Below are 24,318 nucleotides of genomic sequence, written 5' to 3'. Positions count from 1 at the left end.
AAGGATCAAAATTCAAAATTTGAAATTTGTTTTCTACTATATGTGTATCACTTTCACACCACCATAAAATCAGAAAGTTGAAAGTGAACTTTCAACAAGTTGGAGTCTATATTTAAATGAATTCTCTGGCTTCTCTGAGAATGATGTAAAGGGGGCAAGAGACAAAGGACTCTGGGAAAGAAGATGGTGGCTTCTGGATGGTGGTTGTGGAAAGGAGATAGACATGACCTGCTGAAGGCTTGGATGTGGGAGAAGCAGGAATGGAGCATGTTTCTTGGGTCTAGTTTGAGTGAGTGGCAGGTGGACCACTTCCTGATTAACTATAGATAGAAGAAGAATGTGGAGATACTGGATTTTAGATCCCCATGAGATATCCAAGTCAGTTCGTCACCATAGGTGCTTTCTGTGCCAAACTGGTACTCAGAGGAGAAGAGTAGGTAGGAGGTAAAAATTTGGAAATTACTGACCATTGGACAACAAAGAAGAGTGTACAGGGAAGAGCACAGGTCCTGGCTAAGAGACCTGAGGAGATTCCAGATTCCATACATGAAGTTAAATGGAGAACAGGAGGGAAGGAGGACAAATTAGAGATTGAGGGGAGAGATGGGAGGATTCATAGTACGAGGACTAGAAAGAAGCCATTAGGTGGCCACAAGAGCTCACTGATGATATTGATGGAAGCAGTTTTAGTAGAATGAGGTAGAAACTGCAATTGGAGAAACACAGCAAACTCCCTGAGAGAAAATCTGGAAATTAACAGGGAACTTTGTAGATATAATACCTTAACCTGATATTCCTCGAACTTTGTTGTGCATTCAATTCAACTAGTTGAGAATGCAATTGTGGAGCCCCCAAGTCCCGAGAGACTGACACAGTAGTTCTAGGGTCAATATTTTCAATAAGTTCTTCAGGTGATTCGGATACACGGCAAAGTCTGAGAATCCTGGCTATAACACAAGAATAGATTTCCTCAGATGGAATTTCAGATCCCATACCTGTTTGGAAGAGGAAAGATTTCAGGGACTTTCAGACTATATCACATAAGCAACCCCCTACTCTGATGAAAACAGTGTCAGTACAGTCTAATACATCACTAGGCCTTACACACGAGTGTTATAACCTGAGCACAAGTTGGACCACTGACTCCGAGCTGAATTCCTACTTCTCCTGCCTACCTGCCTGTCTGCCTGACTGTTTGGATGTAACTATAGGTAGACTCAATGTTGCACAGGTCAAGTGTTTTGTTTGTTGGTTGGCTGACTTGTTTGTTTTGGAATAGACATCTTCCTAGAATTAAAAAATACATATATGTCTTTTCCCATTGTCCTCTACCTGTGACTGGATAGTCTAACGCTAAGACTATGTCCTTGTTGTGGTTTGGATATGAGACATCCCCACAAAACCCCCTGTGTTGATACAGGAATGTTTGCAGGTGAAATGACTGAATTGTGAGATCTGTAACCAATCAGTCCATCCTAGTTTGAATGGACTGGGTGGTAACTGTAGGCAGGTGGGGTGTGACTGGAGGGGTCAGGTCACTGGGGGTGTGCCCTGGAAGGATTCCTCTTCCGGGTGATCCCTCCTGCCTTGTTCTTTTTGCTTCCTGGTGGCCATGAGCACAGTAGAGCTCTTCCATCATGTCCTGCTGCCTTGATGTTCTGCCTGTCACCTTGGACCCACAGCAATGGACTCAGCAGACAATGGACTAAATCTCTGGAACTGTAAGCCAAAATAAGCTTTTCTTCCTATAAGTTGTTCTTGTTGGGTGTTTTAGTCACACCAACAAAAGCATAACTAATATAGTCCTTAAAGGCAAAAAAAAAAAAAAAAAAAAAAAAACCCCCATTTAGTGACCACATTCTAGGCAAGCACTTTGATATACAGTATCTTCATGAATCCTCACATTAACCTTTTGAGGCTATTACTTTCACTTCTATTTTATGGGTGAAAAACCAACTGGAATAAATGGAGCCAAAATCAGTTATTAAGGGCGTCTCAGAAATATCATTCCTTGGCTATGAATAGATTTGGCCTATGTTGCCCTTTTGGGAGAACAGTGGGTGGTTTGTTGTCTAAATGATTGTGATGTTTGCTTTCTCTGAGCCTCGTGGCTCTCCTGTGTTGATAAGGATGTTAGTAGCCTGGGCTCCGTTACCTGCTGGATGTTTATTCTTTCCCACTTGTGGTAGTGGTGTGGTGGAATGCATGGGCATGAACTCTGGGGCCAGAGGTCTAGTGTTCAGATCCAGGCTCTGGCCCCTGGTTGCCTTGGATGAGTCATTCACACTTTCTCAGTTTCTTTGTCCTCATGTGTAAATCAAACAGCTCTCACAGGATGCTGTAAGTATTAAAGTATGTGTTATATTCACAATATGTTCAATAATTGTATAATTCAATATAATTGTTCAATTATTATTTATATCAAATCCTATTATACCCATCAAATACCAAGTCTACCTTGTTATGGTATGGATCTTCAGGGTCCCCAAAAGCTCATCTGTTAAAAGTTTAGTCCCCAGCTTTGAGCTCGGTAGACACTCAAGGAGATGGAGCCTTGTGGGAGGAAGTAAGTCAGAGGGGTGCACCTCTGAAGGGCACTTCGTCCCGTCCATCCTCTGCCTCTCTGCCCCTCTCTCTCTCTCTCTCTCTCTCTCTCTCTCTCTCTCTCTCTCTCTCTCTCTCTCTCTCTCTCTGTCTCTCTGTCTCTCTCTGTCTCTCTGTCTCTCTCTCCCTCTCTCCCCCGCCCTGCTTTCTCTCTCTTTGCTCTCTTTGTCCTTCATTCTCTCTCTTCCTTCCCTCCGCCCTCTCTCTCCCTCTCTTCTCTCTTTCCCAGAGATCATGAGGTAAGCTGCATTGCTCTGTCTAGGGCTCCCCCGCCATGATGTTTTGCCTCACCACAGACCCACAGCAATGGGGTTGAATGACCATGGACTGAAACCCCTGAAAATATAAGCCAAAACAAACCCTCCTGTGAGTTGATTTTATTAGGCATTTTGTCACAGTGACGAAAACTGACTGACACACACCTCAGTCTCCCATGGGCTAATTCCTGAATTACGCTTTTAGGAGGTACTGGTCTTTCTTATTCCTCTCTAATCCTTGAAGGGCTTTAACTCACCCATGTTATTTTTCCTTCCCCACATTCCATGTAGCCACCACTCCTTCGCAGGGCCTTATTTTGAATTATGAAAGAGGTGCAATCTCCTTCAACTCCATTTCTTTCTAAATTCATTGTAACAGAGATATAGTTACCCCCAGAAAATCGAGGAAGGGTTTTTCAAAAAATAAATAGTTTCATAGTGTATTCATAAGCAAATCTTTAGTGTCTAAATTACAATAGTTTCCACCGTATCCCTGTCGCTTGGTCATGCAAACAATAGTCAGCTGGTTCTAGAGATGGGGAATTCATTATCCCTAGCTAGTGCAATCATAACATAGCTCTGACTTCTTACATGCAGAAGTTTCTTCTGCATGTAAATCTAGCTCCTGTAGCTTCCTCCCTACCCCTAAGGATCACAGAGAACCAGCCTATCAACTATGGAACAATAACTTGCAGAGGCTTCTTGAGTTTTCCCTGTCCCCAGGTTTCCATGTTCCTAGATCCTTCACTTGCTCCATACATAAAAGGCTTCTGGTCTCTTCAGCATCATCTTCATTGTCCCCAGACACATCTCTCTCCTTTTTAAATGGGTTACCTAAAACTCAGTGCAAATGGGCGGCTTAACCATCACTGCATGTAAATTTATCCCCACCTCTGTTCTAAACACTGTCTTTTTTGCCTAATTAAACATGATACACATTTCTGTACCCTCACAAGTTTTGAGAAGTGGGAGTAGAGTAAAGCACATTCCTTAATTCTGCCACTACCAAGGACAGTCGTGGAGACTTGGGATTCTCTGCAATAGCTTTGAGTTCTCCTAATTGCCAACTTTGTGGGTGATTAAAGGCAGCTGTGAGAGCATCAGAAGTAGGGGTCGGGAGGCAGCCATAGGAGCTAGATTCCTGTGTGAGGTCAGTGGTTCCAGGGCAAGACTCCTGATTCCTCTCTATCCTCACTGGCAGAGACAGAAACTCTCCTGGAAGATCAGTTCCATTGTATTCTTTTAAGAGTCATTTCTAGTACAGCTTGCTCCTCTAGTACATCAAACAATTTTGTCAGTATCCAATCCCTCATATTATATTCCTAACTGCTTAAAATGGATGGAGTGTCTTCTACTTCCTACAGTTATATGCTGACCATTTTGAACAATGAGGATTTTCCAAGACAGAAAAGATCATAGCAATTAAATGGTGTTGTTTTATATTCACATATGTGTAATAACCGTGGGGCTGTAGAACGGACAAACAGATGGTTGAACTTGTGGATGGATGGACATGGGGAACATTATCTTCCTGACTCCATGTGTTTGTCCCATAAAGTCACAGCAACACCCACAGGCATCTTTATTACTAATCAGAAATAATGTAGTTTGGTTACAACTATAAATCTTATTGCACTGATCAGGACTGTGGGTTAACAAGGTCAGAAACGCAACTCAAAACAATTCAAGCAAAAGAAGCAACAGCTGAATGGGCAGGTGTGGCTCCCGCCTTGGGGCCAACTAAATCAACGCTCAGATCTTCCAAGGAGCCTCTCTCTTCATCTCTCAGCTCTGCTTCTCTCTGAATATTAGATCTATTCTTCTAAACCTTCTTAGCTAATAGAGTGGGGTACCTGAGCACCAGCAACTCCAGATTTATATCCTGAATGTTCCAAAACCAAAGAAGAAAATACAGTCTCTCTTCTCCCAACTGAAATTTGAAAAATTTCAAGAGAAAAAATTTGATCACCCTGGTTTGGATTCTAAGCCCTTCCCTTGCACCAACTAGAGCCACCAATTACTCAGCAGTCAGGGGAGCAAAGCCTATCAGCAGAATGCGGGAAATAGGCACAAGACAGACAGACAGAGCAGAGTCCCCCACACCCTGGCCTATCACCTACATGATTCAGCAGTGATGGCTGTTAGTCTTTTAGATGTTGACTCTTCACAGGGGCATACTGGCACAATGGCCACACTGAGAAACCCCAGTGTTACTGGTCAGCAAACACATTTCTGAAAGATTTCGTCCACCCAGGAGTTTGGCAATAAAGCTTTTATCTCAAGGTCAGTTATTTGACCACATCAACCATTTTGGACCTAAAAATAAGAAACAGTAGATTTTGAGCAGGTGTGTTTTTAAAATTAAGTTAAAGGGTTGTTGAAAAAGATCTAGGAATGGGGTGATGGTTCCAAAACATTGTGAATGTACTGAAAGGCACTGAATTAAACACTCAGAAATGATTTAAATAGTAAATTGTACCTCCTCCATATTTTGGCACCATAAAAATTAAGCACACAGTTTCAAATCCAGTTTATTTATCTCTCACACATTCACTCATTCATCATTTATTTTACTTGAGTCTGAAAGGAAAATCTAGACTGTGCAGACATATCTGTGGGATAACAGGATTGAAAATGCGAGAGTTGGAAGGATTCCTAATGCACTGGGCTCTCCAAGTGGAAATCCATGTTGCCAGATAATTTTTGGGCTAAAAGTATGAGTAAGATCATCTACTTAAACCCCCACTTGTCACCAAGGAGCATTTTACTCCATCCATCCAAGACACCTAATCCATCAGACACAGTTGTGTTAACTGGTTAGAAACGTCACTGACAGTAATTGCCCTCCCTAGGTGTGGCCTAGGCTGGAAAGAAATTCTTATATGAAAAATGTTGGCTCAACGTCCCCATCCCTGAAACCTCTTAATATGCAAATAGATATTTTCCCCACTCCCCAACTGATGGAAACCCCTTCAGAAGAAAAGTAAGAACATAAGGCTTTCATGCTCTTCACCTTCAGAACCTAAAGCTGTTCTGTAACAGAAAGAGGAAGCATGGTGTTTTTACTTCCTGAATGACAGAAAATGTCATCTTCAGCAAAGGCTGAGCCATACAGATGGTGGTTGTCCATGAAATTGAGAGATTAAAAATTCAACTCTATGCTTCTATTTCCTGTGTCTTAATAATGGAGCTTTAAGATAACTAGTCATTTCTCCTAGTGAGACGGGGGCCATCATGGGGAAGTCACACTTGTAGAAAGAACTTAGGATATTGCTACAGGAAGGAACTAAATCAAAGGGATAGTCTCTGGTCAACTGACCAAAATTTTTCATGTTCTTTTCATTTTTAGATTTCATGGAATTTCTATTGTTTGTTAAAAACAGGGCTTTTTGGTTTATTGTTTATATACAGTATAGAAATTTCAGAAAGTAAAGGGGAAAAAAACAAAACTAACTGAACTTCTATTAAGCATTCCTTTAACAGGTATTTATTGATGGTGAACTACGTACTACATACCAGGTTGATGTTTTGGTTACCTATTACATATAACAAGCTACCTTGAAACAGTGCTTAAACAACTACTGTATTATGCTGGTAATTTTGAGAGTCAAGAATTTGGGAATCCACTTGGCATCTGATGGGCAGGTGGCCTGGAAGATCCACTTCCAAGATGGCCGCTTCACTCCCCTCTCTAGAACCTCAGTGCTCCTTAACCTCTGACTCTTGCTCTCTCCCTTCACTTCCCCCACCTGCCCTCCACTGGTGTCTCTCTGTTCAGGTCTTCTCCACTTCATGTGGGTTCCCCACAGCATGGTACTGTCCCCATAGTAATAATCCTTACACGGTGACTAGCTTCTTCACTCCAAGTGTTCCAAGGGGAACCCAAGGGGAAGCCTTGGAAGTCCTTGGGTGTCACTTCTGCCACATTCTATAAACCGTAGTGAGCTGTTAAGGCCACCCCAGGTTCAAGGGAAGAGAAGGAATAGACTTCCCCTCTCCATGAGGGTGTGGCATGCAGGTTCAGAGAAGGAAAGACTCAATGGCAAATGTGTTGAAGAGAAGCCACCACACTGGTGTTGTACAATCTAGACACAGTCCCTGCTCCGCAGACAAGTGGTATAAATGAGTACACAGATACTTACAATGAGAGGAGGTGGACAATAGAGTAGGGACACATTAAGGAGAACCCAGCTCACATTTGGGAAATCTAGAAAGGACTTGTGGAACAGGAGACATTTTATATGAGTCCTGGTGAAGTTTGAGTTGGTTATAGAAAAGGGAGGACTGAAGAGACGAGTGACCAAACATTAACTTGGACATATCCACCGGATGGTCCAGGAGAGAGAGAAAGAAAGAGAGAGGTAGTACACCAAAACAGAACTCATTTCAATCTATCTGAAAAGAACAGTGAAAATGTGGGAATGTTGAAAGATAAAGAGAAAACAGAGGCCAACATGCAAATCACCTCTTTTCTATATGTAAACATTCATTTAAAAAGTAAACATTCATTTAAAAAAAAATAAAAGTGGGTCTGTGCCATTCATAAGGTTTTGTGATCCACATCTTATTGCTTAATGTTGTTCACATCTTTTCCTTTTGAATAAATGCACTTCCAAAATAATGCTTTACACAGACCAGTCTCATGAGAATAGAGAGTGTTTTCAATTTTCATTTCCCTTTAGGTTTATTCTTCTAGTTAGACCTAAGCAGATTTCAATTACTTCTTAGATACAGAATTTCTGGCTCCACATGTCCAAACAGAACTTTAAGATTTTTGATACATTGTGCCAAATCACTTAGAAATTGTTATTAATGTATAATACCACCAGAAATGTAGCAAAGGATATTTCTTACATCTTTCCCATTGGTAAGAAAAATTATCTTGTTTCTATTTTTGCCAATTTCATAAGTTTCAATTTGCATTTCTGTAATTATTAGAGAAACTGAACTTTCTCTATGCTGGAATTTCTTTGTTTTGTAAGCTTCGCAAGATAATGAACACATCAGAAATAGATAACAAGTGGCTAGACTTCAGAATGCTAAAAATGTGATAGTGGACAAAATGTAATCTATTGGTAAATTTAAGCTGCAGTTTGGTGATACCTCTGCCTGTCTCTGTTTCCTTGAAAACGCTTTCTTTGAGTTGTTCTGAGATAGTCACAGAGGTTTGGTATAGAAAGGAGGGGAGGAAGTCCAAGGGCTGTGACTCCATCAGAGACCCAGACTGAGTTCAATTCCAGTTAAATAGGTGAAGTGGGGTGAGTGGGGGGCTCTATTTCATTCATGATAGCTCGTTGGCTCCCGCCTTTAATGCATTTAATGATCCTGTGAGCTTAATGACTGTTGCAATTAAAGTCACCCTGTTTAAGCATTGTGAATTACATTATGCTTGTTAGTGGCTGCCTTTGATAAAACATAAGAGCAAGTCTTCTCTTTTACATCATAACTCATTTTAAATATTGCTTTTCTGTATCTGTCCTTTCCCAGTTGATTTATTACCTGGTACTCCTAAGAAGTATAATAAAAAGAAACTTGGGACTTGAGTAATTCTTCCAGTGTCTGAAGAAACCCGCCCCTGGGGGAGGCGGTCTTCTGATGGGTCAGCCTAAAAGTAGAGATGACCTGAGAGCTGCTCACCTAATTTTATCAGGAATTAAATTAGACAAGTGGTACAAAAGGAAAATACGAGTGTTTTACGGCCTCCTGCCCTCCCTGTCTGGAGGGACAACAAAGGTCAAGGTCTCCACGAGGAAGGTCTGAGGTATTTCCCTCTCCAGATGAGCCAGGGGAATGGATCTGATGACCTGGGCTGGAGAGACTTTCCTTGAGCAAGGAAAGTTTCCATCTAGAAATTGGAAATCAAAATTGAACAATTGTTGATCAATGCCAATTATTTGATATTAAAAGCAAAAAGACCCAAAGCCCCAGGTTGTGTTTGTGTTAAGAATGCTCCACCTCCACTCCAAACTCATAGCAATCATTGTTTTTATTCTCTTCTTCCCTTTGTTCCAGCCAACCAAGTTCCAGGCTTTTGGCCATGTAGTCCAAATATTTTCCTGGAGACAAGCCCATCAATGCCTAATGTTATTTTTATGTGAATCATACCCCTTTCATCTAAAATCTTTGTCCTTATTCCTGACATTTACACAAGAGCATATGGGCTGGGGAAGGTATTGATTGCGGTAGATAGAACAAAGTTCGGTGATTCCCAGTGATTTCACTGATGAGTCCTAAGCAACAGCACACAAGAATTATAGGCACAAAATGTCCACTGAAATGTACTCCAGGACCAGTAGAGGACCCTCTCCACACCCCCAAACCATATTGTTTTGATGGTTCTTTGGTCAAATACAACTGGATCCATTCTGATGTTTTTCCATAGGCAGTAGAATAAAAGGAGACCCTATTCCACATACACCCTAACAGGAGGTCTTGAGCTGACAGACTTAAAGAAGAGTTCACAAATCCCTGCACAATACCATCTTCTAATAAATTACTTTTTGAGATGCAAAATGATTTTGTTGAAAATAGACTACACCAGGACTAAGAAGACCCATATTTGAGACTCATCTCCGATACCACCCTCTTAGTTCCCCTCAGACAAATTATTTTAACTACAATGGACCTCAGTTGCTTTATCTCTATAAGAAGAATGAGACTATACTATCTCTAAAGCTCTGTGACTCCACTTTGCTGTCCTGATCACTTCCGATGGGTTTTGTGATATGATCCAATATTTTTCCCTTTCGAGGCATTTTTTTCCCATGACAATATGCACTCTGAAAGCACTTGTCCCCCCTCATACTTGGGGATAATAAGACAATGGTGTAAAAGCTTTCAAAGAAAGTCAAATAATAATAAGACACATATATATGAATGAATGTAAACACACACATCTGCACACATACATACACATTCATAGATATAAAACACCAAATTAAATTGGCTTTGAGTTTCTAATGCACATGAGGGAAACTTGACAATATTAGTAAAACAATGAATGCAGAATGCAGATGTCCTCTTCCTTTTTTTTTTTTTTTTTTTTTTTTTTGCAGTGCTGGGGATTGAACCCAGGGCCTCGTGCTTGCAAGACAAGCACACTACCAACTGAGCTACATCCCCAGCCCCTCTTCCATTTTTAATGTAAGCATGATTTATCCTTCAGTATTCACATACTTCCTAACATTACTGTGATCTACTGTTTCTTTCCTAAGTAGTTATAGTGTACTTATCTTCAACCTGTCGTTTGCCTAAATTCTAATGTTTCATGGGAAATAATAATAACAACAATAACATCTCACACTTGTATATTACTTTATAGCCCATATTTTTAAAGTTAAAGGTACATGAGCATCAGGATTATATTTGTGGCACTAGATCACCAATTCAGAAGACAGCATCTACAATTTCACCAAAAAAAAAAAAAATCACTCAAAAATAAATTATTAACACTAAATAAATACCATGTATTTTGATGAATCATGAATCATGTATTACATGAATCATGTATTAAATCAATCCAAGAACACCCTCTTTAAAAAACAATGAAGTCAACAAAACAGCATAAAGCTGTAAAATACAGAATGACCACCATGAAATGAGAACTCAAATACCCACTAATGAAAAAATACACAATTGGTACGATCTTTCCAGAAATAATGTTGGGGAAATATACTCAGAGAACTTAAAAATACTTACACCTGAGTGATCCATCTTCTAATAAAATGCCCTAAGGAAAATATCTGAAACACAAGACATAAAAAAATAATAATAATAAAGATCTTCAAGTACAAATCCTTCATTACAAAGAAAAATAGGATCCATTCTAAATGACGGGTACACTGCACTGGCTCAGTGATAGTCTATCCATATGTGGGACAGTCCGTGGTCACTGAAAATAGACTTGGTCAAAATTTTTAATAATGTGGAAAATGTCTTGGATGTTCTACTGTGCAAAAAGTGGCATGAAATTTTATGTCAATATTTAATCTAAAAAAACACACATACCCAATAAAAATAGAACAATGTATCTCCATCTTGTATTATTTTTATTGTTATCATCATCTTCTTTATACTTTTTTCTAAATGTTCTAAATTGGGTGTCTGCTACTTTTAATATCAGAAAGAAAAAAATATAGAAATAAAAAACTAACCTTAAAGACTTCAGTTCTGTGTTAACTCTGGGGACCAGAATGCTCTAAGGAAGGAAATGGTTTTGATAGACCTCAGATTGCAACAAACAGGATTAATTAGGAATCCCTTTCTGAATGTCTTTGCTGAAAATGAAGCAGTCAGCCAGCAATGGTTTCCCAAGGACCTGCCACCTATGTCAGTCGGGGCGCTGGGGGCTGTTGTCCAACCCAGACCAGCCACCCACAGGGATTCCAGACAGCTATGGATTCCTGGGTGTGAACGGGAGCCCTGTGGTGAGGATACCAAGTTCAACAAGACAGCCCCCCTTCCCCCACCCAGGCAGAACTCACAATCCTGACAGAAGAGATCTGGAACAATTAACCAACGTTAAGCTACAAAGGGAATCGAGTTCTGTGGCATAATTCTGGAAGGAGACGTAATTTTACCTGGGGAACTCAAGAAGAATCTCCACAGCAGACAAGAGAGAAAGGAGGCTTGCCAAGGGACAAGATGGCAGCAGAAATGGAGGTGAACCTCCCCTCTCCCATCCCAGCCTGGCAGAAAGACCAGCTGGACAGAAATCCAGAGGCTGTAAGGAAGCCCAGGCTGTCTGGGGTCTAGAGATCATCCTGGCAAGAGAAAAGGGTGTCCTGGGAAGGGTTGGGCTTGTTTTCTCAAAGGCATGAATTTGCTTTCAGAATCAGTCAATAATGGTCATAAGCGAGTCTTTACTCCACTATTATAGACATTTTGGTACCTCGATCTTACCCATTGGAGCATTGAAAACCACAACATACTTCCATAAATGCACATGCAAAGTTTTGTAGACACTGTTCTGAACAATACCTGCAAGACCTCATCTTTGGCTAGCACCTTTCCGTTTGCAGAGTTCACCTCCTTTGCTCTTTGCAATCATCCTGTAAGGCAGGCGTTATTATCACCATTTCACTGATAAGGAAACACACTCCAGGAAACCTAATGAATCATCCTGGTTACACCACAAGTAAGTGAGGTTGGGTTTCAAACCTTCTAACTAAGATCCATTTTTTTGTGTCTGCTCCACTGGCTGCCTTTGACTCAAGGACCCACCCTGGGCCAGTCCACATCTCTTTGACCTCATTGTCCATTTAATCTTGATCACTGTCGTCTTTCTTTTCTTCTTGGATCGTAGAGTGCAGAGAATTCTGTTTAGATTGGGTTTGGGTTCTTCAAAGCACATCTCTACTTTCAAAGTGCTTTCACACCTCATTTATCCTTACGACTTTTCAGGTAATTCAGACAAATTGAAAACTTTACTTCAATCTAAACACACGGAGGACAGAAGAGGAGCAGAGGGGGTAGGAACAGCTCACTGACTCAATTTCTAGATTCACTTTGTGCTGCACAGACTTGGGTAGAAAAGCACCCTGTGCACACCCAGGAGGTTAACAAGCGTTCTATACTTCTGTCCTTCCCAGGTTGACAGACTCCTGGAACTATCAAGGGTATAAAATCCCTCTTTACGAATTACTTTTTTGTTGCACCACTTTTACTACTGAAGTTCTTTTTTCAGCATTTGGTTCCATAAGTAAAACGGTTCTGTCATATGGTTTCAAGTAATCCTAACACTTCTAAAATGGAATATGGCTGCCAACTAATATTGCAAGAACTAAATCGCTGACATCTGGAAAGAAGAATTTAAAACCCACGGTTTCATTACCCCCACCTGTGCCTTTATAGGCAGTATGAAAGGGAGAGGTGAAACAGCAAAGAGATCCTCTGAAACTTTCTTTGGAGGAAAATAAGAGGGAGAAGTTGATGTGAACATGATTCACCATCCGTGTTGGCCTGATTCACCAAATGCATTTCAGACGGACTGCAACAGAAGGTTGCATATTAAGCCAATGAGTTCAGGATGTCTTTTCAGTCGATCATCTCCCCAAACTACAAATCCTATTGTCCAAATCATCAGGCTGCCTGTGGGATTTCGTGAGGATTTAATGAACAGATAAATCAATGATACTTATTGAGCACCTTCAGTATCCTCAGCTCTGCAGAAAACTTGGTATAGTATAACTTTAGGCAAATCATTTCATGTTTCTTACTCCAGGCTTCCCTAGCTAAGCAATTAGGATACTAATAACACTGGCTCTTCCAAAGTGACAGAATTATTGTGAAGCTCAAGTAAGGTGATATATGTGGAAGGAATTTATAAACTTCAAATACCAGAAAAATGCAAAGTACTATTACTATGCAATGAAGCATTGGATCTGACCCTTGCTCATATGAAGCTCACAATCTATTTAGACAAAGTATAAATGTACAAATTTAAGTAACATTACAAGGATCAATTTATTTTAGAAAATATAATAATACAAGCAATTGGCAAGATAATATGTAATTACTTGCAAGTGAGAGGTACAGACAATGAGATTTATGAATTTGAAATGGATAACATTGTCAGTCTGCAGGAGTGATTCGGACAGAAGTGATTTGGCCTGGAATGCTGTCTTAGTCCATTTGCTGTTGCTATAACTGAATACCACAGACCAGGTACTTTATAATGAATAAAGGTTCTAAAGGCTGGGAAGTCCAAGAGCATGGTGAGGGCATTCTTGTTGCATCCCAACATGGTGAAGGCATCACATGGCAAGACCAAGCAAGCATGCTAGCTCAGGTCTCTCTTCCTCTTCATTAATAATGGCATCCTGGGCCTCCAAACTCATGACCTCATCTAATCCTAATTACCTCCCAATATCCCACCACCAAATACCATCAGCATATGAATTTAGGGGTTAACTTTCCAACAGATAAACTTTTGGGAACACATTCAAACCATAGCAGATGATGAGTAGGATGATCAGGAGGAAGCAGAGGTTATCCCTGAAGCTAACCCAAACCCCTGCTCAGATTCACACAAAGCCGTGATGACATGGAATTCACAAACCAACCTTTTGTGTGGCCCACTAGCTGAGACCAATTGAGGTCAGACTTTTTCTACTAATAGGGCATGGTAGGCTTTGAAAAAAGCCCTGAGTACTACCATATCATAGAGATTCATAAGGAATTATTTGACCACCCTACAACCCTAGAACCACTAAGACCCTCAGACTCCTCATTGTTATATTCTTCTCATTTTTATTTGCTTTTATCTCACCCATTAAACTGCAGAGTGTCTTACAGGAGGGGGATATAGCTGCCCAGCATGGTATTCTCTACCTGACGCAATCTGATTGTGCTTCACCATGGTTAGCAAATTCCAAATGGGAAAGATAAGGAAAGAGAAAATACAAGATGTGCCTCATTGCAAAAACATTTATTTAGCTACAGCTGTGTCAGAAAGGGATTTTATTTATGAGGATGTACTGGACTGGGTCCCAAGCAAAAGGGAAGAGGTTGTGACCTGTATCTGAGCTAATTAGAGTGAGGTGCTAGTGCCACCAAGCTGAGAGGTGCAATCTCCTGCCCATTCATCCACAGACCAAAAAGCAGTTACCTGACATGATTCTCTGGACAAATGAAGCTGTAGAATTCTGTCCACTCATCCTGCCAGTGCACAGTGCGGGTCATGAGGCAATTCAGATGGAAGTGCAAATGCTTCCGTCTGGACAGTGCTACCCCCAGACGCTTGGGAAGCCCACAGTAGAATCCAGCCCCATCTCTGCCTCCCAGACGCTTTCCTTCACTGCCCATCTGTCATTTGCTAGGGCAAAGACCTTTCCTGATGCGCATCTTTTCTAAGCTCCCCTCCCACCCCCATCCCTTTGGTCTTCCATTTCTCTCATGCAGAGCTTCAATTCAAAGCACTTCAATTGCAATTGCCGCTTCTTCTACAGGGCTGGCCCTGGTGCTCCAGTCCCCCTAGTATTCTCATTGCCTGGACTCCTGGCTCACTCACGACGCCTTTCATTTTGGCCTGATTACTCCCTTGAACTTGGCACAGTACTTGATACACAGTAAGCTCTTTCAAATGTGCATATAAGAAATTAAGTCATTACATAGGATGGAAGTCAGGGTGGCTACAAAGAGCAGCCTAAAACTTTGCTTTAGGCTCCTCTATTTGGGATATAAATAGCTTATCTTCCCAAACGGCACATCTAGACGTGGCATCAATAGGAAGAACGGTGAGAGTAATCAAGGAGGAGAAAGAGTGACAAGGCTAGCCCTTGATTTCTTAATAGACAGGAAGAAAGCATTTGGCCCTCCAGTAAAGAGAAGAGCTGTTCATAGAATTGGAGCCAGTATCCAAATAATCAGAGTAAACCAGATGGACAGAGAAGCGTGGATGTTTGAAGGATAAAAATGAAAGAATCATCGTCTCCTGACACGGACCTTGTCCCTCTTCTCCAAATCCAGCAAATCCTGGCTTGATGTCTCCCATATCTAACCCCAGACCCAGATCATTCTCTACCTGGACTCTACACCTTCTTGCCAGCTCTACACCCCTCCCGCTTCTTGATCCTTCTGGTCAAAGCTGACCACTTCATGAAACTCCCATCTGACGATGCCATTCCTTGGCTTGTTAAGCCCCCACCTGCAGCCCAAGCCCTTAGGAAACAGTCTGTACTCCTTCCTGTGGCTTTCTGACCTGGCCACACATCGCTTCTCCTGTGGTCCCTCACATCTAACTCTCTAGTCGTGCCCGACTGGTCACCAAGCCCCAGATGTACGGTGTCTTTTCACATGACCTTGTCTTTGCCTTCTGTCCTAACTTTGCTAAATCCCCTCACACTGTCCCACTCATCCCATAAGAACCAGCTTAAAAGTCATTCCTTGTGGAAGTTTCTGCACCCTAGGCCCTGGCTGCTTCCCCCACTTCCTCTTAGAGGTCATTCAGAGTCACTTGCTGGCATTCTCTGTGGGGTAAGGACCTCAGCATCCTCAGCACCTGGCACACAGAGGGTGCTCAGCATGCTCTTGTTGTATTCAGTAGGCTGTCACATCCTGTCACATCCCAACCTCGGTCCTGGGCTCTGCTCTGTCCCTGGGGTTGTGTTCTTTGTCTTCCTCTTATTTCACCCTGACGTTCCCAATAAGGAATGAGAAATCGGTGAAAATGGAGCAGTGCGGTGAACAGAGAGCACTCGGCCATGGGCAGCCAAAGCAGCTCTAGGACAAGTGTCCTGCTCTGATTCACTGTCCTCTTACCCCTTCTCCGAAATCTGGTTATTCACAGGTCTTCACAGATTCCTCCTCTAAATGTTTGCCACAACTGTCCCCAAGGGAATTCTCTTGACCTGAAACTCCTGAAAATTTTCTCAAAAGCTTGGCCTTACCCTATTCTGGAAGTATCTAGAATGTTCCTTCCTCTTGGGTCTCCCTGGAATCATATAGTACCTTCAAGGAGATCTGAGAGGGATACAGAGTTCTCAGCTCCACCCTGCTGCTAATTGATGGGATAACATTGGTCAAGACTCTTCTGCTCTCTGGGTCTTAGTTTTGTTTATTTTTGGCAACTTGAAAACAGTCTTCCAGAACAAATAAATGTTGACCTGATCTTCTTCCAGAAGATGCTAGGGAATCTCTTAATTCCATCTCTTGGTTCCAGAATCTCATACTTCTCCTTCCCTGTCTGCCTGCTTTCCCTCTCCTCCCCTGCAACATGCCCATACCAAGCTCACCAAAGCCTCGACATTTTATTAGAACTTATTTTTTATTGTCTTTGTGTCCCAACCTCCTACCAAAAGCAGGAAAGATGAATATAAAAGATCCATTTCCTTTCCATTGTGTTTCCTCCTCCCCTCTTGAATGAAAATGGCCTATTTGGAGAACTCAAAATGTTTTGAATTGAATTCACCAAAGTAACATACACAAGGTTTTAATTTAGGTCCCAGGGCCCCTGCATATGAGATCTATAAATGAGACGTGTTGCTACAATCAGTCCCATTGGGAGAGGCTGGGCTTAGACTGAGAACAGCTGTAGAGCTGTAATCCAACAAAGTCGGCTTCTGAATCAGATATGAATTATTGGTTCAGTCACAAAGCTATGGCTATGCATTCCCCACAGACGCTCGCATATGGCCTTTGGCAGAAATGAAAATATCTTTTCCCCACTTTACTGGGTTTGGTTAATAACACAACTCCATCCTGCATACTTTCTTATGTCTCAACTTCCTTCCTCTTTGTTCTCATTCTGATTCTCTCCTCAAGTTCTCAGAACAGCCACCTGGGCAAGGCCAGGCCTGTGTCTCCTGTGAATCATTCAAAGCTAACCAAGGCCCAGGTTGTCTACTAGGGACACACGAGGATCTTGCAAAAATCCTTGGGCTCACACTGCACCCAGACCAATTAAAATGCAAGCTCTGGGAATGAGACCATCAGTATTTTTTAAAAACTGAAGTGAATAGCCTTTTCCCCACCCCCAGTGTGTAGGAAATATGGATACAAAATAGTTCTTTCTTGAAACTGAAATTTTTGAAATAGTCAAGTCCTGAGACCAAGACAACTTCTAAACCGAGTTGCACAGCCAGAACCTCAGAAAGTGTACCTAAGTCATCTGTGGCATGCCAGCCTCCTGTCCTGTAAGCATTTGGCTGGGAAGGTCAGAGGCTTCCAGGGAGTGAGAAGTGCACAAGAGCTGAATTGACACTACTGCCAAAGAGGAGGAGTCTACTCAAGTTCCAGAGCTTCTTTCCTCATCTGCAAATGAATGTGGAGATTGGTGGTTATAGACTTTCAAACGGGGAGCTATCAGATCGACCAAAGTGTGTAGAATGCCAACCCTCTCCCTGTTAAATAATGCCATTGAAGCATAAAATTAATAAAAGTGATAAAAATATTAATAAATAAACTCAATTCAGCCCTTCTCTGAATTGTCAAATATTTAGAAAGAAAACTGGAGGAAGTTCAGGGTGAACCAAACAGTTCTAGGATTTTCACCTTGATGTTGAACAAAAGGACAACAGAGCCATCCCTTTGTCAGTTCAGACTAGTAAGGTCAGAAATCTTTCTGCCCTCACGGGGAGTACAAATCCCTCTGAGCCTCCTCTCTTTCCTCCTCCTGAAAGGCTGAGTTCACTGGTTGCTACCTGACCACCTGGACCCCCATTGTTCTGTGCGCTCTGAATCATTCAGATCAGCGTGGGCATGACCCCACAGGCAGAGAGTTCTCTCCCTTTTCTGAAGGACTAATAGCGAGAGATACCTGGAGATATCGTGCTCATCTGCCCGACTCATTGGGATAAGTCATGCTGAGCACTCTTCTCTACCTTGAACTTCACAGAAGATCATTTCTGTTAATTATTCTATTTTAGAATAGTTTTTAAGATCTCTTAAACCCATCCCTCCCTTTCCATCCCCATGGCCACTACCAAGATTCAGGCCCTCCTGAAAGCTATGTCTCAGGAGAGATGTCTTGGAGGCAGGCAGAGAGGGGGTGCCCACTTAGCCAGCCAGTCCATCAACGCGGAGGAAGCGGGCTTGGGAGAGAGGTGATCCCGGGAAAAGGCAGCACCCTCGGGTGGTCCTCTGCCGACTCCCACGCACCGTCTTTGATGGAATAGGAGATGCAGACCAAGCACTGCGCTTGGTGCTAAGGATAAAGCATTCCAGTGTTGCCCTCAAGGACCTCCCCATCCAACTGACGAGACACAGGTAAGGAAACCACTGCCACAGCGTGGCAAATTCGGGGCTGCGGTGTGAGGATGCAACACATTCTGGGTGGAAGACTCGCAAAGGCTTCAGAGCAGAGGTGGTGCTGTAGCTCAGGGACGTTCCAAATAAAGGGGATGGACCGAGCAAAGACCTGAAGGCAGGAAAGATTACCCTTCATTTTTTAATTGCAAGTAGTTGCGTAGAATGGGCAAGTGGTACAGCCGGTCATGACCAGGAGTGTATCAAGGGGGCGGGGCCAAAGAGCTGCAGATGCACGTTGCTGGGAGGAAACTGGATCCTGCTCCATAATCCATGAGGCACCAGTGGAGGATTTTAGGCAGGAAATCACGTGATCATACTTTAGGTTTAGAGATCAAGCTCCAGGACAGTAAAACCGATAGGGAATATTGCAAAAGAAGAAAAGAAGAGGCTTAAATGAAGACCACAACTGTGGAAGGAGAGAGGAAGCCAAGTTCAAAGTACATAACTACTTCTGATTTCCTCCTGGAGGGTGGACTTTGTTTTTCATTTTTGTTTTTTGTTGTTGTTTTGTTTTGTTTTTTTCTTTTACGTGTATGGAGAACTTTCACAGTTTCTCATATCAATTAGGACTCAGAACACCCCAGAAAAATAGTTACTAGTAGCTCAGTTACAACAATGAGGAAAACAACTCAGAGAAGTTAAGTAACTTTCCCAAAACCACACAGCTAAAGACAGCAGTAGCCTGGTACTCAGATTTTCCAACTCCAAGTCAAATGCTCTTTCAACTGCATATCCACTAGATAACCCCAGACTCTTGATTGTATTTCTTTCCCATTTCTGACTAACATGTGGGAGATAGACCATTAGTCTGTGTATAACTGGTTCAGAGGGCAGTTATGAATAAAGCCTGGCTTTGCAGTCTGAGCATCCTGGGTCTGATTCCTTAAGTAATAACTCTGGAGCCTCAGTCTCTTCATCTGTTACCAAAAGGCAACAATGTCATTCAGCAGGGTTGCCCCATAAGGGCTAAAAAAAATCAAAGCCCCTAGTGCAATATCTGGTACAATCTGCTCTCAAGAAATGGTAACAATGTTTTCTCCTTAATAGTCAGGAAGGAGTCAAACAGGACCAGAAAAGATGCCCTATATTTGACTTATATTATATATGCTGGTAGAAGTAGGAAACAGTCATAAGCCAGGAACTGAGAAAAAATGCTTTTGCTTGGTTTTAATATCACCCCATCACCTACAAGATGTTTTTTTCACTTCTATTTGTGTCACTGAGGTCACTGAAGAGAACACCCCCTTAACACCCTCCCCAAGCAAGCTTAATACCAAGTTCAGCACCTCCTTGTGCTGAGCTCCTTCAGGGGGGTTTTCTGTTCTCTCTTTTTTTTCCCCCTCTCCTTTCACGCTAGAATTAAGAAACCTGTAACTTGCTGCTTATCTCATTATCTCCTGCCTTGCATTTTAATGTGTCGCCTCTAAAAAGACCTCATTGATATTCTAGTTATGTATGTGTTTGTTTGTGTCTCTCGGGAAAATTTGCTACCGATCTTCCAAGTTGAGCACCAGCACCCTCACGGCTCAAAGTTGGTTCTCTCTTTTGTGTAAGAAAAAAAAAAAAAATGGAGACGGTTTGAATATTTTGCATCCACAAGAAAGTGTAAATGGAACATCTCAAGAGTCTCAATCCAAATCTGTGCACAAAAAGGCAGGTGAAGAATTGGGAATCTTCCCAGGATGCTGGGTTATGTCGATGAATAATTCAAGCCTAAAAGCTCTTAAAAAGACACAGTTACCTGGCTTTCCAGATAATTAAAGACCCTGACGAAAAGGTTTTAACCTAATTTAACCAGATAATTAACCAGATCATCCAGAAAAGAGCAAGCTTTTTATCCTGCCTAAATTATCCAGCATTTCATCATGATTAGATAACTGACAACCTTCTCCATTATTGCTACTTGGAGTTTACGTTGTGGACGGAGCTGAATCGAGCCTCAAGTTAACAGGTGACATGAAGAGGAGAATAGCTGAAAATCCAGCTGCTCTTTTCAAGCATTTCAGAACACGGTTACCTCCATCCACAAAGCGGAGGGCATTATCCACATGAAAACAAAAAACTCCTACCATTGGGAGAAATTCGATAAAGCGGATACCTGATTTCATTGACTTTCTATACAGATTGAATTATTTCGAATAAGAGCTTGTTTCAAATGACTTTGCTAATATGTTGACACTAGAAGATCAAATTGATGTCACATTTTTGTGTCTGATGTGATGACTATGATTGCAGCTGATTGAATTTTCTCATTTTATTAATCAGCTTCTACTTCTTTAAAACATCTTTAAAGAGTTGGCCGTTGCTAATAACAATAAGACGTACCTTTATTAAGTGGCAAACATATGCCAGGTCTTTGTCAATTATAACTGTATTTAAACATGAAGAAAGTCTCTCAAAGTAGCTTTTTACCATTCTCATTTTACTGATGAGGATATAGATTTTTTTTTTTTTTTTTTTTTTTTAGCAATAATGGGACATTGAGGGGCAGTGGCCAGCTATGAACTCAAGTTAAGTTGAGTCCAGAATGGGTGCTGTCTGCTCATGGCCCTGGGTCTGTGCACACTACTGCTATGTGAAAAGGAATGTTCACCAACTTCCCTCATTGCCTGCACCCTGCCTCCAAAAGCACAGATCAGGACACTAAGAACAATAACAACAACAACAAAAAAAGATGAAAAGCAAAATCTGCCATAGCTTTTAACTCTTCAGAGGCCAACACAGTTAGTACAGCTTGTTGCTTAAAACTGCAGTCACTGGAGCCAACCTGGACTAAGTTCTAGATCGACTCTTTACTAGCTGTGTTATCTTGAAACTAATTACTCTCCCTAATTCAGGGTTCTCCTTTGTCAAGTGAGGAGCATTGTAAGTATTGACAGAGTTGAGGCAGGCGCAGTATCTGGTGTGCAGTAAGTAAGTGCTTACTAATTTGTGATTCTAAATCGTGGAGTCGAGCTATCATCACCAGGGATGCGATGGATGATGCACACGATTCTTCATCAATAGCCAACGATCCGGATAATTTAACTGGGGACAGTTGACATTTATATAGCTGGGCACTGTTTAAAGTGCTTTGCACGTGTTAATTGGCTTAATTGATACATGGAATAACCTATGGAAGGATCATTATGCCATTTGGAGCTAAGGATGTTCCTTCAACTCTGAAAACTGGAGAGGTTAAAGAAACAAGTCTAAGGTCTCACAGCTGGTAAGTAGCAGCACTGGGATTTGAACTCAGGGAGTCAGCTCCACAATCCATAATCTTAGGCATGATTCTCTTCCACCTCCCCCCATGGAAGCAGAGTAGGATGCTCAGTACTGCTTCACATCCACCCCTATTACCCCATCACCCTATCGCTCCCTCTGCTGTAAGTCCCTGGTCAGAGCTTTCCCCACCCTTCAGGGCAGTGATACAGCTGGACATTCTGACCACTGTTTCTTGGGTTTTGTTTTTGCCCCCTTTTACTAGCTGAATCAATCACAAGAGACAAAAAAAAAAAAAATTATTTCTGGAGATCCGAGTCATCCACTGGTGGCTAGAGGATATTAACAAGCGAGCCTACTTTGTCTTGACAAGAAGTAGTGGAAGACCACCAGATGTCCTATTAAAGTCCTTTCTAACTGAAATGAATTTGCGACGATGCGTGTTTATATGTGTGGGGATGAAACATACTGCGGGCACCGTCGCTCCTTGTGTATGAGCCGTTCTCAGAAAATGAAGCTCTTTGGGAGGCTAATTGAGCACTGGGGGCTGTCTACACTGGCAGAGTAGGGGAGATATTTGGAGCCTCCCCCTCACCCCATACACACACACACACACACACACACACACACACACACACACACACACACACACATTCACTCAAGAAAAGCCCCATTAAATCACCTGGGCAAGCCAACTTCATCCACTAGCGGATCAAAATAAATTTCAGCTTGCTTCTTCTATAGACAAAATATTTTTACGTTTTCAGATGCCCAGAAAGACTCAGCATCCCTAGTCTGTAAAATGGTCCCCACAGGACTGCTCAGACTCCCCTTGCTCTGCCCGCTCAACTCGGGCTCAGGCAGGATGCCCTGTATGTGGCCTTATCTGTCAGAGCCTGACTGTTCTAGCCTCTGCTCTTTTGTCATTTAATGGAGAGCACTCCGAAGACAATATAAAGGTGAAAAAGAATCCCGTTCAAGGCCATCCCATATTCTGTATAAAGATGTTATTTTTACATGGGTTATTTATTATTGTTGGTCTTTTTGGATTAATTATGGTGCCGTTTTTATAAGTGGCAGGAGCAATCTGTCACCCAGAATTACACAGCAGGCCACCCAGGCTCCGTGCTTCCTGTTATCCTGCTGTAAATCAGTGTAGCTTGCAGGAGAGCATGCCTCAACGCACGGACGGCCGGGCTGTCCCCTGTCACAATCAACCCAGTGCCCACCACTCCCCTCTTCTCGCCCCCGAAAGGGTCCTGAAAGAGGATTTGTCCAGGAATGCCACAGCCCCACAGTGAGCTGACTTTATAAAGAGGCGAGGTGAAGTAACACTTTTCTTTTTAATACCCTGTGGTGTTGAACTGAAATTGCAGCCTGCTCCTATTTTCAGAGGCCTCCTTGGTAAGAGAATGTTTTTTATCTGGAGATACAATGACTGTACCCCGTACCCTGCAGTTCCCATGAAGCCCTTGCCAAAGTCCATGAATGCTTGCTTTATGAATTGGTCTTGCAGGTGTTCAGGGGGGTGTGTAATCACTAATGAATAGTCGAAAAACGCAGAAACCCTCTGCAGCCTCTGGCACTGAGAGCTGCTGGGCTTTATAATTCTGTGAGAAAACACACATGCCACTAAAGCTTTCCCTGGGCTCCGGCACTGCCTGAGGCCAAATATTTGTCACAGTCCATCCCCGGGCTGGTGGTATGTTCCAGAAAGGAAGGGATCCGTAGTCGCCTTGGGGGCTGGGAAGTTTGTGGCTCTTACATAGTTTTCCTGACCTGACTTGGTACAGGCATTATTTTGGTCAAGGGTACCATCTGTATGCATTCACCATTTATGTAACCCCGCAGGCTAGACCACCTGGAGATCTCATGAAGACCTCATAAACCCAGGCCCAGGTGGGCAAGCTGCCCGGGGAAGGAGGCATTGAGCGGTCAAGACCAAATGACCTCAGGTAATCTGCTCATAGCCTCTGGCAGGGACAGGGCATGGGGGTGGGTGGCTAAAACTGGTGAGAGTTGAGAATAAAGTATTTTTCTCAAGCAGGCTGGACCAGGAGAGGGAAAGAAAAGACCAGCCTGGGAAAGAAAGTGGCCTGGTATTGGAAGCCCACATGCAAGACACCTTAAATCCAGAAAGGAGCTGTGAATCCTTTCCCAAAAAAGAAATATTATCTGAGAATCTAGGAAGGTGGAGAGAGGATCCCTGTTAGCTAATCCAGCTCATCCTGCCCAGCCTCAGCCCCAGGGGGAAGCAAAGCTAAAACATCAGAGATGCAGAAGGAAATGCATTCTGTTCTCCCTTTCCCCCGCATGTCCTGTCTACCACAAGCTCTCTCTGAGCTGGTGACTGGAAAAATCTTAGAAGTGGTAACTACATCAGCTCCCCAGGCCTCCTGCAGGCTACAAAACCCTGGGAACATTGTTGAGAGATATCGCTCCTCTCTGGCAGGTGGAAAGGGTGGTCAGGTCCCTTCACCTGGATACACTCTGTCTCTAGTCAGAG

The 24,318-nt window shown here is 42.4% G+C and overlaps 2 long non-coding RNA genes across 6 annotated transcripts in view; one reads left to right on the top strand and one right to left on the bottom strand.

The window, feature by feature from the left end:
- The window catches only part of LOC306640385, a 138,870-nt gene that overhangs the window by 98,756 nt on the left and 15,796 nt on the right, over positions 1–24,318 (bottom strand). The gene's annotated exons all lie outside the window — the stretch shown is intronic.
- Positions 23,565–24,318, top strand: part of LOC306640382 — a 42,691-nt gene continuing 41,937 nt past the window's right edge. For all 5 annotated transcript variants that reach the window (XR_013757794.1, XR_013757795.1, XR_013757796.1 and 2 more), the window contains exon 1: positions 23,565–23,767. This is a non-coding gene — a long non-coding RNA (uncharacterized lncRNA). The remainder of the gene's footprint in view (positions 23,768–24,318) is intronic.

The sequence above is a fragment of the Sciurus vulgaris genome, assembly GCF_902686455.1.
Source record: "Sciurus vulgaris genome assembly, chromosome: 11".
Classification (NCBI taxonomy): domain Eukaryota; kingdom Metazoa; phylum Chordata; class Mammalia; order Rodentia; family Sciuridae; genus Sciurus; species Sciurus vulgaris.
The sequence above is the reverse complement of the archived record's forward strand: the minus strand, read 5'-3'. Positions and strand labels throughout refer to the sequence as shown.